This window comes from Protopterus annectens, chromosome 6.part0 (assembly GCF_019279795.1).
Source record: "Protopterus annectens isolate FY-2018-M chromosome 6.part0, PAN1.0, whole genome shotgun sequence".
NCBI classification, from domain to species: domain Eukaryota; kingdom Metazoa; phylum Chordata; order Ceratodontiformes; family Protopteridae; genus Protopterus; species Protopterus annectens.
In genome coordinates this window covers 728317905-728334287 of record NC_056737.1, presented here as the reverse complement: position 1 = coordinate 728334287, position 16383 = coordinate 728317905, and positions in this window count along the sequence as shown.

Sequence of the window (16383 nt, the reverse complement as noted above, 5' to 3'; positions counted from 1 at the left end):
TAATAAAAAGGAAAAAGTCCTGAGCATTATTAAAAGGTATGCAATTTGTCAACATAAAAGGGATTTAAAACAGGTAAGTCTCTCAAACTTATCTTTAGGAAATGTAAAACCATCTATCAACTTAGGGTTGCAACTAATTCAAAAGGCAACCATATGACCTTCTTGAGCTACATTAGCCTGGAAATAACTAACAATTCAGCACTGAACTTATCTCCAGTGGTATGTCCGTCTCTGATCCCATGAATATTTCTAATATTCCTGCAGACAAATTCTCTCTTCCAGCTTCACTCCACTCACCCTCCCCTCTGTCCCACCCATTTCATATCACACACGCACCTTCCTGAGATAAAATTGGACCAGGTACTTTTGCCACTTTCCAAAATTAAATAAAAAACGACTTCTTCCCTGTATCCTGACAATATCCCCTGATGTCTAAGAAGTGTAAAGTCCATCCTAAGAAAACTCCTCCATCAAGTCTTCAACCTGAGTCTCTCTGCTGGTTATGTCCCATAGGTATGGAGAATGATAGCTGGTGTCCTTGCATTAAGGTGGTCCCTGGGAATTACAGGCATATTAGCTTCATTAGTTTTATTTGGAAGTCTATGGAATATATAATAGCTAATTAATATATATTCCCTAGCATTACAGAGTGCATATATATATATATATATATATATATATATATATATATATATATATATATATATATATATATTTATAGTTGGTTAATTTGCATGTGGTATGTATACTTAAAGGTGATATTATGTCTGAGATGGAGAACTGTAGACCAATAAGCGTATTATCTATTACAGGAAAAAAAATTGGAATACTGTTTATCACAAATTTTGATAAAGACAAATAAATATAGTAAAATTAATGCAGCATTGCAAGTTTTCATAAGAGGTAGAGCCACATTAACAAGTTTAATGTCCTTTTATAACATTATAGCTAAAAAATTAGATCAAAGGAAAAACAGTGTAGTTATGTATTTGGATATAAGTAAGGTGTTTGGCACATTAGTTTATAATATTATCATACACAGACTTTAACTGAGAATTAACCCATATGTGATATAGTGGATTACAAAATACTTAAGTGGTAGAAAACAAAGAGTGGTAACATATGAAGCAAAATCTAACTGGATAAATTTAACTTCAGATGGACCTCAGGGATCGGTCCTGAGACCAGTATTGTTTAAAATGTTTTCTCTGGTTTTCCCTGGCATTACAGAGTTTTATTTTGCACTTCAAACTTAGTGAAGATACTTACAATAATTGAGACTACTGCACGTTAAATAAGTACTGGAATAAAATTATAGACATCCAAAGCAGTTTTATGTTTTAATATTAGTAAGCTTTTAGTAATGACGTTTTGCTAAGCTCAAATGGAATTCTATAATTATGATCAATCACCAGCTTGAAACGATAGACTCAGAATCTGGGAATACAATTTTATTAAAGACTAAATGCATTAAATATTAAAATTAGGCATTAAGGTAACTAGGGCTGTTATTTAGAACAATATAAACAAGAGATGCCATTCGTATACGTCTGTGGTTTGCCATGTTCTTGAACACATCTTGGCATTTTGTCATTTCACAACAGAAGATGTGCAGAATTTGGAGATCATTAGAGAAAATTTTCTAAAATCCTAAGAAGTTGCACAAGTCAAGTGTATTGTGAGAGGCTTCAGAAATTATTCAGTTTAGGATATAAGCGCATAGGAGTTTACTAGGCTACCAACCACAGGCGCCTTTTTACGCCTAGCCATGCATCCCAAATGTATCTGACAAGTTTTAGGAGCCTTAAGATTATTCTAAGGGGTATATATAGGCTTGGGGATGGGTGGCCAGGCATTTACAAGCTGTCTCCATCCACTATGGAAATAGGTGCCAGACTAAGGGGTGAATTCCAGATTCCCCAAGTTACACTTGAATTGGGTTTGGGAAAAACTATGCTTCACATGGATGAGAAGCCTGTTCCAGAGAAGGAGTAATCTGATACACATATCTGTCCCTCCAATATGTCCAATTTATATTGCAAGCAAGGTTTAAGTCCCTTGATTGGGTAATTTTGATGCTGTTTGTTATTCAGACATGCAGAAGGTCCAGCACAGCAGGATTCAAGAATGCCTTGTGTGTCAAGCATATATCGTTCATCAACAGCCTGTAGGAGACCAATTACAGGGCTTGGGCTTTGAGGCAATCTACATAAGACATGCTGTTTATGCCCTGTATCCTTTTTGTTGCATATACCTGGTCAGGTACATACTGAAGGGGAATACTCAATGACTGAACTGATGAGGGCTGAATACAGTGGAATGATGACTTCTTTGGACCTAGATGCCATACCCTTTCTTATATGTTGAGCAACAAAGATCAGTTTCCTTGCCACCATAGACACAAGATAGTCGAAGGCCAGGTTACTGTCTACATGTGTCCCCAAATCCCTGACCACTGGTTCAAACTCTTAGGGGTGTGCTATCAGTAGGGTAGTTCCCAGCAGTAGGCAACTTCCTGAAGGATACTAGTATGCATTTCGTGGCACTGAGTTTCAGACTATGGCTCTGGCACCACTTACATGTCTGAGTCAGCCCTTCTTGGATGATATTAGCATCTTTGTGGGAATCTGTGACTGCATCTAGTATGTAATCTTCTGCAGGTGTGGTCAGCCAGAGGCTCTTGACATAGGACTTGACTTCAAAGAAGTGGGTACCAAAATGGAGCAGATGCAGCACAGAGCCTTGAGGCACTCTGTTAGTGAATGGCCTCTTTCTGGAGATGGACTTTCTTATCCTAACTTCTTGAGTCCCACCTAAGAGCCATCTTGGTATCCAGTGGGTGACATAAGGATTTATATCTAATTCCATGAGTTAGTCTACAATGCCCAAGTGAGGTATTATATCAAATGCCTTAGTGGGGCCAAGGTAGACAGTGTGCACAGTTTTGCTCTTATGCATTGGTTTGTTAACCTTCTCAAAAAACCTACCAGGTTGAGTAAGCATGATCTGCCCTTAACAAAATAAAACTGGGTTGGATCCAATGTCTGAAGATCTCCTATATCATTCTTAATCATTTCCATGATAATTCTTCCCATGCATTTGCATATGAAAAATGTCAGATTTACAGGTCTGCAGAGACTGGGGTCCAAAGATGGCTTGCCCTTGTGTAGAGGAATGACTGTTGAAGTTCTCCATTCACTTAGCACAAAGCCTTTTGGAGGCTATGGTTAAAGGGTCTACATTAAATGAACAACCACTTAAAAGGTTGAATACGATATTATCGACACTTTTTAAGCGAACGTTCAGGTTAGCAAAAGCTCATAATGTCCAAATTCGGAGTTTCGAAAAGTTATAGTTAGTCAACTCTCAGGAAACTCCTGGCTGACATCAAGGCATTCATGCTATGAATAGGTATATGTTATCTTTGTAAATATAAATAATTCTTTAAGTACCTTTTTCTATAAATAGTACAAATGAATAACATACTGAAATTGTAAAGTGTTCTACAACTCAGACATTTAAAAGAAGTAAATGTGCAAATCATTGCATTTTATTATCTGTCAGTATTATATAAAATACAGCCAGTTACTGCAGAAGTTGTGATGCACGTGCGCTATTCAAGTTGGCCATTATTGGGAATTGCCTTTTTCCCCAGAGTAGAGTGATCTTGGAGTTGGTATATTTCATTAGGGGAGTGTGGGCGGCACAGCCCCCCCACACTGAAGTTGTATTTGTTTGTGTATAACTCCCTGACATATGGCACTAGGAAAATGGTGTTGGCCAAACAACATTTTTCGAATACATGATTTTTGACTATGTGGGTGTTCATGTAGATGAACGTTTGCTTAAAAAGTGTCGATAATATCGTATTTGACCTTTTAAGCATTCATTAATTTAATATAGACCCTGGTTAAATAGTTACTCTAGTAGCCCTGATATGTCATGTTTCATTCTATTTAGGAGATCCAGTCTGTTTGCACCCCCAGTGGGCTTATGGTCTATCTGGTCCAGGATGTTTATATTGATAAAGTCCAAGAATCTCTGATCCTCCAAGTTTAGTGGAGTAGTCAAAGTCACCCATATATGTGTGTATATATATATATATATATATATATATATATATATATATATATATAGAGAGAGAGAGAGAGAGAGACAGAGAGACGGAGTGTATTGGGCTGAATGATTAATGTCTTCAGTAAATCTAAGTATCTTTATGGGTTTCCTGGGTCACAGAGGGGGACTATAGTTTGCAAGGATATGGGATTTTCCCTACGGTAATTTGGACATGGAAAAGCTCAAGCACTTCATCCTGTTTGGTCAGCCTTGTGGTATGTATTTATGTAACTTGAAACACCTTTACCTTTAGTCCCTATCTGCAGAATCTGGCTTAAATGTGTGGAAAGCATTGTAGTTTAGGGGTAAGTTTTGCATTTAAAGTTGTGGGTTCTGTTGAATTAAGAGTGGATTTACGCTTTGAACTGAAAACAGTACTAGACAACATAATCTGTTATACAAAACACAGCCAGTTACTGCAGAAGTTGTGATGCACGTGCGCTATTCAAGTTGGCCATTATCGGGAATTGCCTTTTTCTCCCCAGTGTAGTGTGATCTCGGAGTTGGTATATTTAGTTAGGGGAGTGTGGGCAGCACAGCCCCCCACATTGAAGTTGTATTTGTTTGTGTATAGCTCCCTGACATACTGCACTAGGAGAATGGTGTTGGCCAAACAATATTTTTCGAATACATGATTTTCGACTATGTGGGTGTTTGCGTAAATGAACATTCGCTTAAAAAGTTTGACCTTTTAAGCATTCATTCATTTAATATAGACCCTGGTTAAAGGATCTACATTAAATGAACAAACACTTTAAAGGTTGAATATGGTATTATCGACACTTTTTAAGCGAATGTTCAGGTTAGCAAAAGCTCATAATGTCCAAATTCGGAGTTTCGAAAAGTTATAGTTAGTCAACTCTCAGGAAACTCCTGGCTGACATCAAGGCATTCATGCTGTGAATAAGTATATGATAGCGTTGTAAATATAAATAATTCTTTAAGTACTGTGTTCTATAAATAGTACAAATGAATAACATACTGAAATTGTAAAGTGTTCTACAACTCAGACATTTAACAGAAGTAAATGTGCAAATCGTAGCATTTTATTATCTGTCAGTGTTATATAAAATACAGCCAGTTACTGCAGAAGTTGTGATGCAATGCACTATTCAAGTTGGCCATTATTGGGAATTGCCTTTTTCCCCAGCGTAGAGTGATCTTGGAGTTGGTATATTTCATTAGGGGAGTGTGGGCGGCACAGGCCCCACACTGAAGTTGTATTTGTTTGTGTATAACTCCCTGACATATGGCACTAGGAAGATGGTGTTGGCCAAACAACATTTTTCGAATACATGATTTTCGATTATGTGGGTGTTCATGTAAATGAACGTTCGCTTAAAAAGTTTGACCTTTTAAGCATTCATTCATTTAATATAGACCCTGGTTAAATAGTTACTGTAGTAGCCCTGATATGTCATGTTTCATGCTATTTAGGAGATCCAGTCTGTTTGCACCCCCAGTGGGCTTATGGTCTGTCTGGTCCAGGGTGTTTATATTGATAAAGTCTAAGAATCTCTAATCCTCCAAGTTTAGTGGAGTTGTCAAAGTCACCTATATATATATATATATATATATATATATATATATATATATATATATATATAAAGAGAGAGGGAGTGTATTGGGTTGAATGGTGAATATCTTCAGTAAATCTAAGTATGTTTATGGGTTTCCTGGGTCACATAGGGGGACTGTAGTTTGCAAGGATATGATCATTTGGACATGGAAAAGCTCAAGCATTTCATCCTGTTTAGTCAGCCTTGAGGTATATTTTTATGTAAGTTGAGACACCTTCACCTTTAGTCCCTGTCTGTGCAGAAGCTGGTTTAAATATGTGGAAAGCATTGTAGCTTAGGGGTAAGTTTTGCATTTAAAGTTGTGGGTTCTGTTGAATTAAGAGTGGATTTATGCTTTGAACTGAAAACAGTACTAGTCAACATAATACCCAGAGGTCTGCTTTTTACATTTAAAACAAGCAAAACTATGAAAACGGGCAATATTTTCTCAAGCTATTCCATATTTATGGACTAAGTTACTACTGACCATATATATAGCAACATCACTTAGTGTTTTTTTTTTTAGAATAAGGCTAAAGATTTTAAGGAAAATAGAAAATATATACAATGGTTATTAAGTAATTCTGCATTTTTTGATGGCTTTGTGGCCTTAATACTGAATAACCCAAACTATGAAACTATGAACAAATTAAAGAGAGGACCTTGTATCCTTTGATACACACCAGTTTGGCTTTATAAAAGATAGATCATACCTTCTTAGTCTAGTTGAATTTTTTGATACTGTCACTTAGGCCACGGGTAAGTGGACTGTAGTGCATGCTGATTATCTTGACCATACCAGGGCCTTTGACACTATCCATTATGCTGGGATTATTAACATATTCTCACAAATCAACATTAACTTGTACATAATTATTTGCATAAGTAATTGGATGTTGATAAAACCTGTGCCATTAAAGTCAGGGTTATCTCCTCTAGACAGAAAAATCTCACCATTGGCATCTCACAGGGGTCTGTCTTGGACCCCCTTTTTGGTATATATTTTTCTAATATAAATGCACCCCTAGAAAGTCCCAAATCTGTTGTTAAACTATCTTGGTCATAAAATTCAACTGAAAAATTGATGTGATAGATTATTTTCCAACTTTCAGGGACAATGTTTTTGGATAAGATAACATTAAATGTTTGGTATAATATGTTTCCTAGAATATTATGAATGTTGGAATATTATTGAGGCCCACTGATGTTTTCTTTCCAAATTTGATTAAGGATTTTTTTATGACAGAATCTGTAATTTTTAGGCATGGTGCCAAAGTATATGTTTTAGTATCAGCAGTTTGTGAAGCTAGATATAATTTATGACTATTGGTACTTGCAAAGTAGTTATTAAATACTTCTATGTCTTTAGTTTTTTTTTTTTTTTTTGTCAAACTTTTACCCTAATAAGTTAATGAAATCAATTGTTTGAGTATTATTTGAAATATTTAGTTAATATATTTATAGTATCATTTAATATTTTTCTATTCATTAGCTAGTTTTGTCTCAAAGTTATTTTTTTTCTAGTCTGAGATTAAGTTTAAAATCTTTCCATATCTTATTACATTTTGTTTTCATTCTTAAAGTTGTAAATTACTTGTGTTGTTGAAAAGCACATTTGTTTTCTTTCTGTAGAGCCTGGTGAGCGTTATTGTTCCACCAGTAAAGTAACCTGTTATTTCTTATTAGATTCATCTGTTGTTACTGTTTTGTCCGGGGAATCTAACAACATTTTTTCTAATCTTGTTTATGCCCTTTTTTGTTATTCTGTTTATCTTCTGACCAGTTAATGCCATTCAAGCTATCAACAAGAGATCCATAATTTAGTAGTCTGTAATGAAACATCTTCTTTGAAAATTATGTTATAGAATAGTCAGAAAATAAGGAACAGTGATCAGAAATTACCCAAAGGGAGGCCAATACTCTTCATTTCTAAGGTTTATAACATTTAGTGACAATTAAGTCAAGAATATTGTTGCCCCTGGTTGATTTATTGAATAATTGAGTAAAATAATATTCATAAATGTCTATTTAAAATGTGAAGTAGGATTATGGCTATCACTAGTTTATTTTTAGGCAACTAACATCTCCAAGCAAAATAACTTTGTCACAGCTTAGATAATTTTACAAGTTCAAAGGGTACTCATAATGGGATATAGAATCCATGGAAGTTTTTTTGTAAATTAGAACTATCCTGATTGTGTCTGATTTCAGGACTCTCTTTACATCTACTACTAAAGTTTCTAAGCAACTATTAACACAGATTAATTCTGAGTTCAATGATTGTTTAGTAGTAATAACATACCTCCATCATTCTTATTTGGCCTCAGACATTCATGTCTTGTATGGCCTGGAAAAATAAAGTTAGTTGAATCCCAAACTTCTACAGAAGTTATAATGCTTAAACTGCCAGTCTAAATGTTTATTAGCATGGCCACGGGCACTGCAGAAGAAAGCCTTTACACTGTGATTTCATCTATAGTTCCAAGTGGATTTTGTTCCCGCTGTGCATTTTTTCCTAAGAAAAAGCATTAACACCCTTTTTAACCTTATTGCTGACAAAGCCTGTACTATGATAACCAAAATTAAGTCCTTCCATTGAAAGCAGCATGTGTCCCCCAAAAAAATATTCTCAGAAGGGGATCAGTGTTATATGATATGTTGAGCATATGTGCCTTAATCTAGAATTGAAATAGGCAAGCATTTGTAAAAGAATAATCACTCCACTTGTATGATAGCATTAGTTCACTGAAAGAAACTTTAATTTCATTTGATTCTATGAGCTGGATTATTTGTAACATAATATTTTTTCATGCAGTTCAGGGGGGAGTTTCTCTTAGATCATTCCTACTGATGAGAACAATAATGTGCATGCAATTGTATTTCCCTTTGAATAATTTGTTTATCAGTGCTGGAACCTCCTGACGTCTGGGTCTAAATTAATAGTAGCCTTTTGTTTGTCTGAGTCACTCAGCTGTCTTCAAGTATGCTTAAACATAGAATCCAATACAATCAGAATTTCTTCAACACTTTATCTGAAGTTGTTGAGGGAGAAATCCCAGCTTTTCCGAATGCTCATTTATATTCATTTATACTTATATCTATGCTAGACATTGATGCAGAGTGTAAGTTTGGTTAAATGAAACATCTGTATATCTAAAATTACCCCCAAGACATCTCCTTTTCTCTTTTTGTCATGAAACAGATTGTCTTCACCTAGTTTTTGTGGGCTAGCATTCTGCTGTCTCTTATTTGTTTCTCTCTGAACTACTTTAACCTCAGAATATAACACTTGAAGAGGTTGGGAGAATGTAAGCTAGGATTTTTTTCTTTTATTAATGTTTTGTTCATCTGGTTCACTAAATATAGGTGCAGTTAGTGTATAATTTAAGTCACTTACAGTTTATAAGCAATTATTAACAGGAACAGGTTTTTCCTGTGGCTGACAATATTTACCCATCTATTGGTACAGATATTTTATACTGTTTCCTATATAAATAGATTTTACCTTCACATTTTCTTTTACCTGTGATCTCTTTTTTAAACTGTTTATTACTACTTGTAGTGGGTGAAAGTCTTTTATTTATATTGGAAGCCTTTCTTTTATCTATAGTGTTTTTTTCAGAGTATGGCCTATGAGGTTATTCTGATCAACTTGAGTATTATACTCCTATCTCAAGTCATATTTCTTGATTCTGTATATGAAGTTGTGACAATGTGAGGTATTGCCAGCTATGCCAGGAGAAATAGGGTAGTGGATATGTAAAATATGCCATCACAGCCAGCTGGAATTTTGTAAAGAATTATATGTCATTTGTATATCAATTGATTTGAATAGATGCTTGTGTTGAAAAATGCATTTGTAAAGCTGCTTGTGTTAAAAATGTACCAACAGTGTGTCCTGCTGGACAGAAAAAGAAATATACATGCATTATTATAACTGTTTAAATGTATATGTTTTAACAGAGGATACTGGAAGAGAAGAGGTTAATCATTTCAATCCACCTAACTCTGAAAATAGTTTGAAATTAAATTACCTGGCTTAGGCCATAAAGATTGTATCTTACAGCTCACAATGCAACCAGAGACGAAAAGCTTTCTGTATTGACTTTTGGGTGGAGGTTTGAAATTGTTTTATGACTTTCTGAAGCTGCAACAGATCTGAGCAAAAATCTATGTGTGTGTATTATTGACACATACGTGCTAAATCCTGGAACTTTCTAGCAATGGGGGTAGCATGGGAGACAGAAGTCAGATGACCAGATGTATGTGATGTCATTCTGTAATCTAGGACAAAAATTATATTTAGTACTAGATGAGACTAAAGTCTCATGGCAGTCTGTTTTTGGAACCTGACAGAGAAGGACCCCTCACCTACTTTATCTTGTCTTGCTTTAGTTAGCAAACCAGAAAATAGTAATTCTTTAGATCAGTCAGGAAAATATAGCAAGATTAGTTAAGAACTATTTTTCTGTATCTGTGCGAATCTATTCATCTGTGTTATTTTAATATTTTTATGATTGAAACTCTGGTGTTTACTGCAACTAGATATTTAGTACTTTCATGTTATTTTCGTATTTATTATCAAATATATTTAAACTTTTCATAGTGGCTGGTCTTTTAGAGGATATTTTAATCTCTGAAAGTGCTTATATATATTTGTTGACAGCTGTGCTTGCTTCTGAAAGCTTTGCTGGTGGCCAAACTGCCATTTGTATTACTATTAATTTCATTCAGTATAATTGGGTATCCTTGCAAGAGCCTTTGAGTAGGTGGCTTTGCAGTGTCTGGTGGATGTGTAACTATCTTATAGTCTGTGCAGAAGGTGGCATAGCTAGTAAAACTGTGCCAGCCTTTCCCAGGTGTGTGTGTGTGTGTGTGTGTGTGTGTGTGTGTGTGTGTGTGTGTGTGTGTGTGTGTGTGTGTGTGTATGAGCGGTGAGTGTGTGTGTGTGTGTGTGTGTGTGTGTGTGTGTGTGTGTGTGTGTGTGTGTGTGTGTGTGTGAAAATCAAATCTCAAAGAGTGTGTGTGCCAGCAGTTTGGAACAGGGGGCCATGAAGCAGTGGTTTCACAGAGAGGGTGCTGGAGAACTTGGCTTACACATTTGGCTGAGGTCTCAGCTCTATAGCTGTGCCAGTGAAGAGTCTTATTGGGGACCTGGAGGGAGAGAAGTACAGAAATCCAGACCCCAGACTGAGTGTGTTCCCTATGTGCTCTTAAGGGAAATTGTGGTTGATGCAGAGAACTGCATCTGGAAATACTGAGTGTAGCTATTTTTCTTCCAAGTGAATGTCCGTCTCCAGTGCCAGTGTTGAGGATTCAGGCTCCTTGATTACTGGCCCAGAGTGAGGACGTCACATATTGGTGGGCAGTGGTGGGGATATTAATTGAACTTCTGTAGCCTGTAAGCAGTTGTCACTAAAGGTGTGTACATTCTCAGCAGATGCAAGGTAAACACACAGAGTTTTATTTTTACAACAGTTTTATTTTTTTTGTGTTAGTTTAGTTTAGTCAGGGGAAATCAGGAAAAGTTTTCAGCAGAGGAGTATGGCAAGCTGACAAAGAACCAGTTGACCAAGGCTTGTGAAGTCAAAGGACTAGTGCATGCCAACCTGGCCAAAGACTAAATGATTTCAGCCTTAATCGCAGGTCAGACTAGCAACCAGGAGGACAACCAGTTTGGTGATAGGGATGTACAGCCCTCAAAAGCAGGACAGTTCACCTTTTCCTCAAAGGACTTAAAATCCATCTGGAGGTAAAGAGACTTGAACTAGAGGACAGATGTTTGGAATTCGAATCATCATAGAGACTGCAGCATTTAGAGGCTGAAGAAAATAAAAAGCAGCATCAACATGAGAAGGAGATGCTGAGTCTTTACCAAGGTCATGGAGGTAGTGGGAAAGGGAATGACCATACCCCAGAAGCAAAAAAGGTCAGTACATTTGTTCCAGAGTTTACAGAGGATAATCATTTTGATTGTTTTATTCATATATTTGAAAGGATATGTAAACAGTATAATGTTGACAAAGGGCTGTGGGTACGGTTCCTGACCCCCTTTCTCCATGGTAAAGCTGTAACTGCTGTTTCTGAATTGTCTGATATTGATTGTCTAAACTATGATAAAGTAAAGAAATGTTTACTTGAATGTTTTAAGTTAACTCCTGAAGCTTGCAGAAAAAAAGTTTTGGAGCATAGATGCAAGGTAGATGAAAGTGTGCATGATCATATTGCTGAGTTAAGCACTTATTTTCATAGGTGAGTGATTGGGTGTCAGGTCACCACTTTTGAAAGGCTGGCAGACCTTTTGGTGATGGAACAACGCTTAGCACTTTGCCTGAGGACATGAGAATCTGGTTAGCAGACCGAGAGTGTAACTCTGCAGATGAGATGGGGATAAAAGGGAATCTCTACTTAGCAAGCAGGACATCACTGCACAGGAAAGGGATATCCAGTGCTACATGTGGATATAACTGAACCCATAGTGGGCAGCCTAAACCACCCCAACAGAGTCCTCCAGTAACAAGGGAAGCCACTAGTTTAGGTACACAGCCAGGATCAAGGGTTAAAGATGTCCACACAGGCAAGGTGGGGAACAAAAGGTGGGGGAGCCAGCAAGTGGGAATAACAGTATGCCAGAGGTAAGTTGTCTGAAGACAACAGGGGTACCAAACTATCACCAGAGGTTATATTCTATCTTAGTGGATGGAAAACAGGCCACTGCTAAGAGACACACAGCCTCGGCCGTAACATTGTGAAGCCTGCAGTGGTTAAAGAAGAGCAGTACCTGCTTGGGCAGTTCACTCACTCACTTGATTGGGAATGATTTGGACAATGCAGTACCTTGTGCACATGCACTTACACGCATTCAGGTTTGGAGACAACCATGTGGGTCTGGTAGCCTGGAGAGACCCAGACAGACTTTACACCTGAAGCCAGGGCTAGTGAGGTGGCATTAGCAGGGAGGGAGCTACCCTGTAGCAGTGAGCCTGAAGGTGAGCCACAGCTGCTGGTAGATACTTGTGTTTCCTTGAACAGGATGACTGTAAGGGCAGAGGTGAGTGGTAGTACCCAGGCTGACAGTGAGGCACCGCTGTCAGAGGATACCAGACTTCCTCTGGAAGGGGAGCTTGGAAGAGTTACAAAGACAGAGTTGAGATAGGCTCAGCTTTTGGACCCTACACTGAGAGGCTTGAGAGAAGTAGCTAGGGAAGCGCCTAATTCTCAAGGAAAAGGGGAGTCTGTATACTGGAACAAAGGGTTACTGTATAGATAGTGGACCCCTGAGAGAGGGCTAGAGGATCTGGTAATAAAGCAGTTGGTAGTGCCTAGAGCCTAACATCTAGCACCTTTAGCCATAGCCCATGACATTACTTTTGCAGGTCATATAGCCATAAAGTGTACCAAGAGACATATTATACAGAACTTTAACTGGCCTGGGATTACAAGGGATGCAATAGGGTACTGCAGGACCTGTGAGCAGTGCCACAAAGTAGGCAAGGCAGGAGATAAGTTCCACAGGGAAGAAGTCTATCCTGGTGGTAGTAGATTATGCTACTAGATACCCTGAGGCAGTGGCTCTGTCCTCCATTGAGGCAGAGACGGTGGCAAATGCTTTGTTAGAGATTTTCAGCAGCATAAGTTTCCCAAGAGAAATAATGACTGTCAGAGGTGCCAATTTCATGTCAGACCTGCTGGCTTGTCCGTGGAAGTGCTGTGGGGTGAAGCACCTAAAGAACACCCCTACCATCCCCAGACTAATGGTCTTATGGAGAGGTTAAACTGTGTACTAAATACCATGCTACGGGGATTTGTGTGCCAGTTTAAGAGAGCATGGGATAAATACTTGCCCCATCTGCTGTTTGCATACAGACAGGTACCCCAGGAATGCATAGGTTTTTCACCTTTTGAATTGCTGTATGAGCACAGGGTAAGAGGGACTTTATGATGAGTGGGATGGTGAGTGTAATCCCACAAGGAATCTGTTGCGGCATGTCCTAAACCTCAGGACAAGGCTTAGGAAGCTTATGGGCTTGGCCCAGGAGAACCTGGCAGGAGCCCAACCAACAACAAAAAAAGGTCTGGTATGACAGGAATGCCCAACCCCAAGAGTATACTGTGGGACAGCATTTTATTGTTCTCATTCCTGTCAGATACATTAAGTTGCAGGCAGCTTGGCAGGGACCCTTTGAAGTGATAAGGAAGGTCAGAGATGTTAACTATATGGTAGAGCTGCTAGGCAGGAGGCAGGAGCACAAACTGTACCATGTTAACATGATAAAGCCTTCCCATGATAGGGAGGCCCTAGTACTGATTATTTGCAGTGGATAGCAGAAGGAGTCGGGAGATATCTGGTGACTGATTTCCTCAGTGAAGCTCGGACTGGCACATCAGTGGAAAGGGTAGCAATGTCCCAGCAGCTATCCCCTACCCAGGTTCAAGAAATCTGAGCAGTATTACAGGAGTTTGGGGGCATGTTCACTGGGAAATCTGAGTGCACCCACTTGGTGCAGCACCATGTGGATACAGGACCCCAAAGACCTATCAAGCAGGCTGCTTACTGGGTGCATAAGTGCACCAGATAGACTCTGAGGGGGGAGAAACAGGAAATGTTGGAACTGGAGGTAATCCAGGGGTCCAGCAGTCCCTGGGCCTCTTCAGTGGTGTTGGTACCAAAGAAAGATGGCAGCACTAGGTTCTGTGTGGACTGCAGGGAGCTAAATAGTCACACAGAGTCAGATGGTTACCCCATGCCTATGACAGATGAAGCCTTAGAGCAGCTGGGTGGCCCTAAGTATCTAACCACTATTGATTTGACCAAGGGTTACTGGCAACAACTCTTGATTCCCTCCACTAGAGAAAGAGAGGTCAGCCTTTGTGTCTCCTTTCAGGTTACATAAGTTCACAAGGATGCCCTTCAGGATGAAAAATGCCCTAGTGGCCTTCCAGAGTCTGGTAGATTATGATCTTGCTTACCTGGATGATATTGCCATTTACAGCCATTCCTGGAATGAAGACCATCAGCATGTCAGGGAGGTCCTGGACAGATTGCAAAGGGCAGGGTTGATCATTAAGCCCAGTAAGTATCAGATGGGTATGGCAGAGGTCTCCTACATGGGATATAGAGTGGGGAGTGGTATGATCAGGCCAGAACCTGCCAAAGTGTAAGCCATTCAGGTGTGGCCTTCCTATGTTACCAAAAAGCAGGTGAGAGCATGTTTGGGGACAGTAGGGTAGTATATAAATTTTGTTTCCAGTTATAGTACACTAGCTGCTACTCTCACAGATCTGATGAGGAAAAACAGATTAGATAAGGTAGTGTGGAACCCAACCTGTGAGCAAGCATTCTAAAAGCTTAAAGGGTTTTTGGGAGGACCCCTTGTGTTAGTTAGTCCAGATTGCAGTAAAGAATTTGTTGTGCAGGTGTATGCTTCAAACCATGGGGTGGGGGCTGTACTTAGCTAGGTTTCCTCAGAGAGAGAACAGCACCTAGTGATATATCTCAGCTGTAGACTCTAACCTAGGGAGGAATGTTATGCAGCAGTAGAAAAGGAATGTCTAGCCATAGTATGGGCACTGCAGAAACTTCAACCTTATCTGTATAGAAATTAATTCAGAGTAGTTACAGACCACAATCCCTTAACATGGCTACATTGAACCAGTCAGCAAAATGCCAAGTTACTAAGGTGGAGCCTAGGGTTGCAGTGTTATGATATGACAGTGCAGCACCATAGTGGGGTTAGCAATGCAAATGCAGGTGGGCTCACAGGACAGGGTATGGGTTAATGTATTCCCAGATAGGCTTATTTCTCTCAAGCAATGTTTCTCAAGGGTCACTTGAAAAACTAGCTTGAGTCTTCAAAGGGGGGAGAGATGTGATGATGTGAGGTATTGCCAGCTATGCCAGAAGTAGGGCAGAGGATGTGTAACATATGCCAGCACAGCTAGCTGAAATTTTGGAAAGAATTTTATGTCACTTGTATATCAAACTGATTTGCACAGATGCTTGTGTTGAAAAATGTATTTGTAAAGCTGATTGTGTTAAAATGTACCAACAGTGTGCCCTGCTGGACAGAAAATAAAATATACATGCATTATTATAACTGTTTAAATGTATAGGTTTTAATGGAAGATACTGGAAGAGAAGAAGTTAATTTCAATCCACCTAACTTTGAAAATAGCTAGAAATTAAATTACCTGGCTTAGGCCATAAAGATTGTATCTGACAGTTCTCAATGCAGCAAGAGACAAAAAGTCTGTACTAGTAACCTTTCTGTATTGTCTTTGGGGTGAACTAATTGCTACTATGGAAGGGTGGAGGTTTGAAATTGTTTTATGACTTTCAGAAGCTGCGACAGATCTGAGTAAAACTATTTGTGTAAATTACTGCCACATATGTGCTAAATTCTGGCAGTTTCTAGCAATGGAGGTAGCATGGGAACCAGAAGTCAGATGACCAGATGTATGCAATGTCATTCTGTAATCTAGGACAAAAGTTATGTTTAATACTAGATGAGACTGAAGTCTTATGGCAGCCTGTTTTTGGAACCTGACAGAGAAGGACCTACTTCATATTGACTTGCTCTAGTAAGTGAACCAGGGAATAGTAATTCTTTAGATCAGTCAGGAAAATATAATGAGAGTAGTTAAGTACCATTTTTCTGTATCTGTGTGAATCTATTTGTCTGTGTTATTTTAATATTTTTGTTATTGA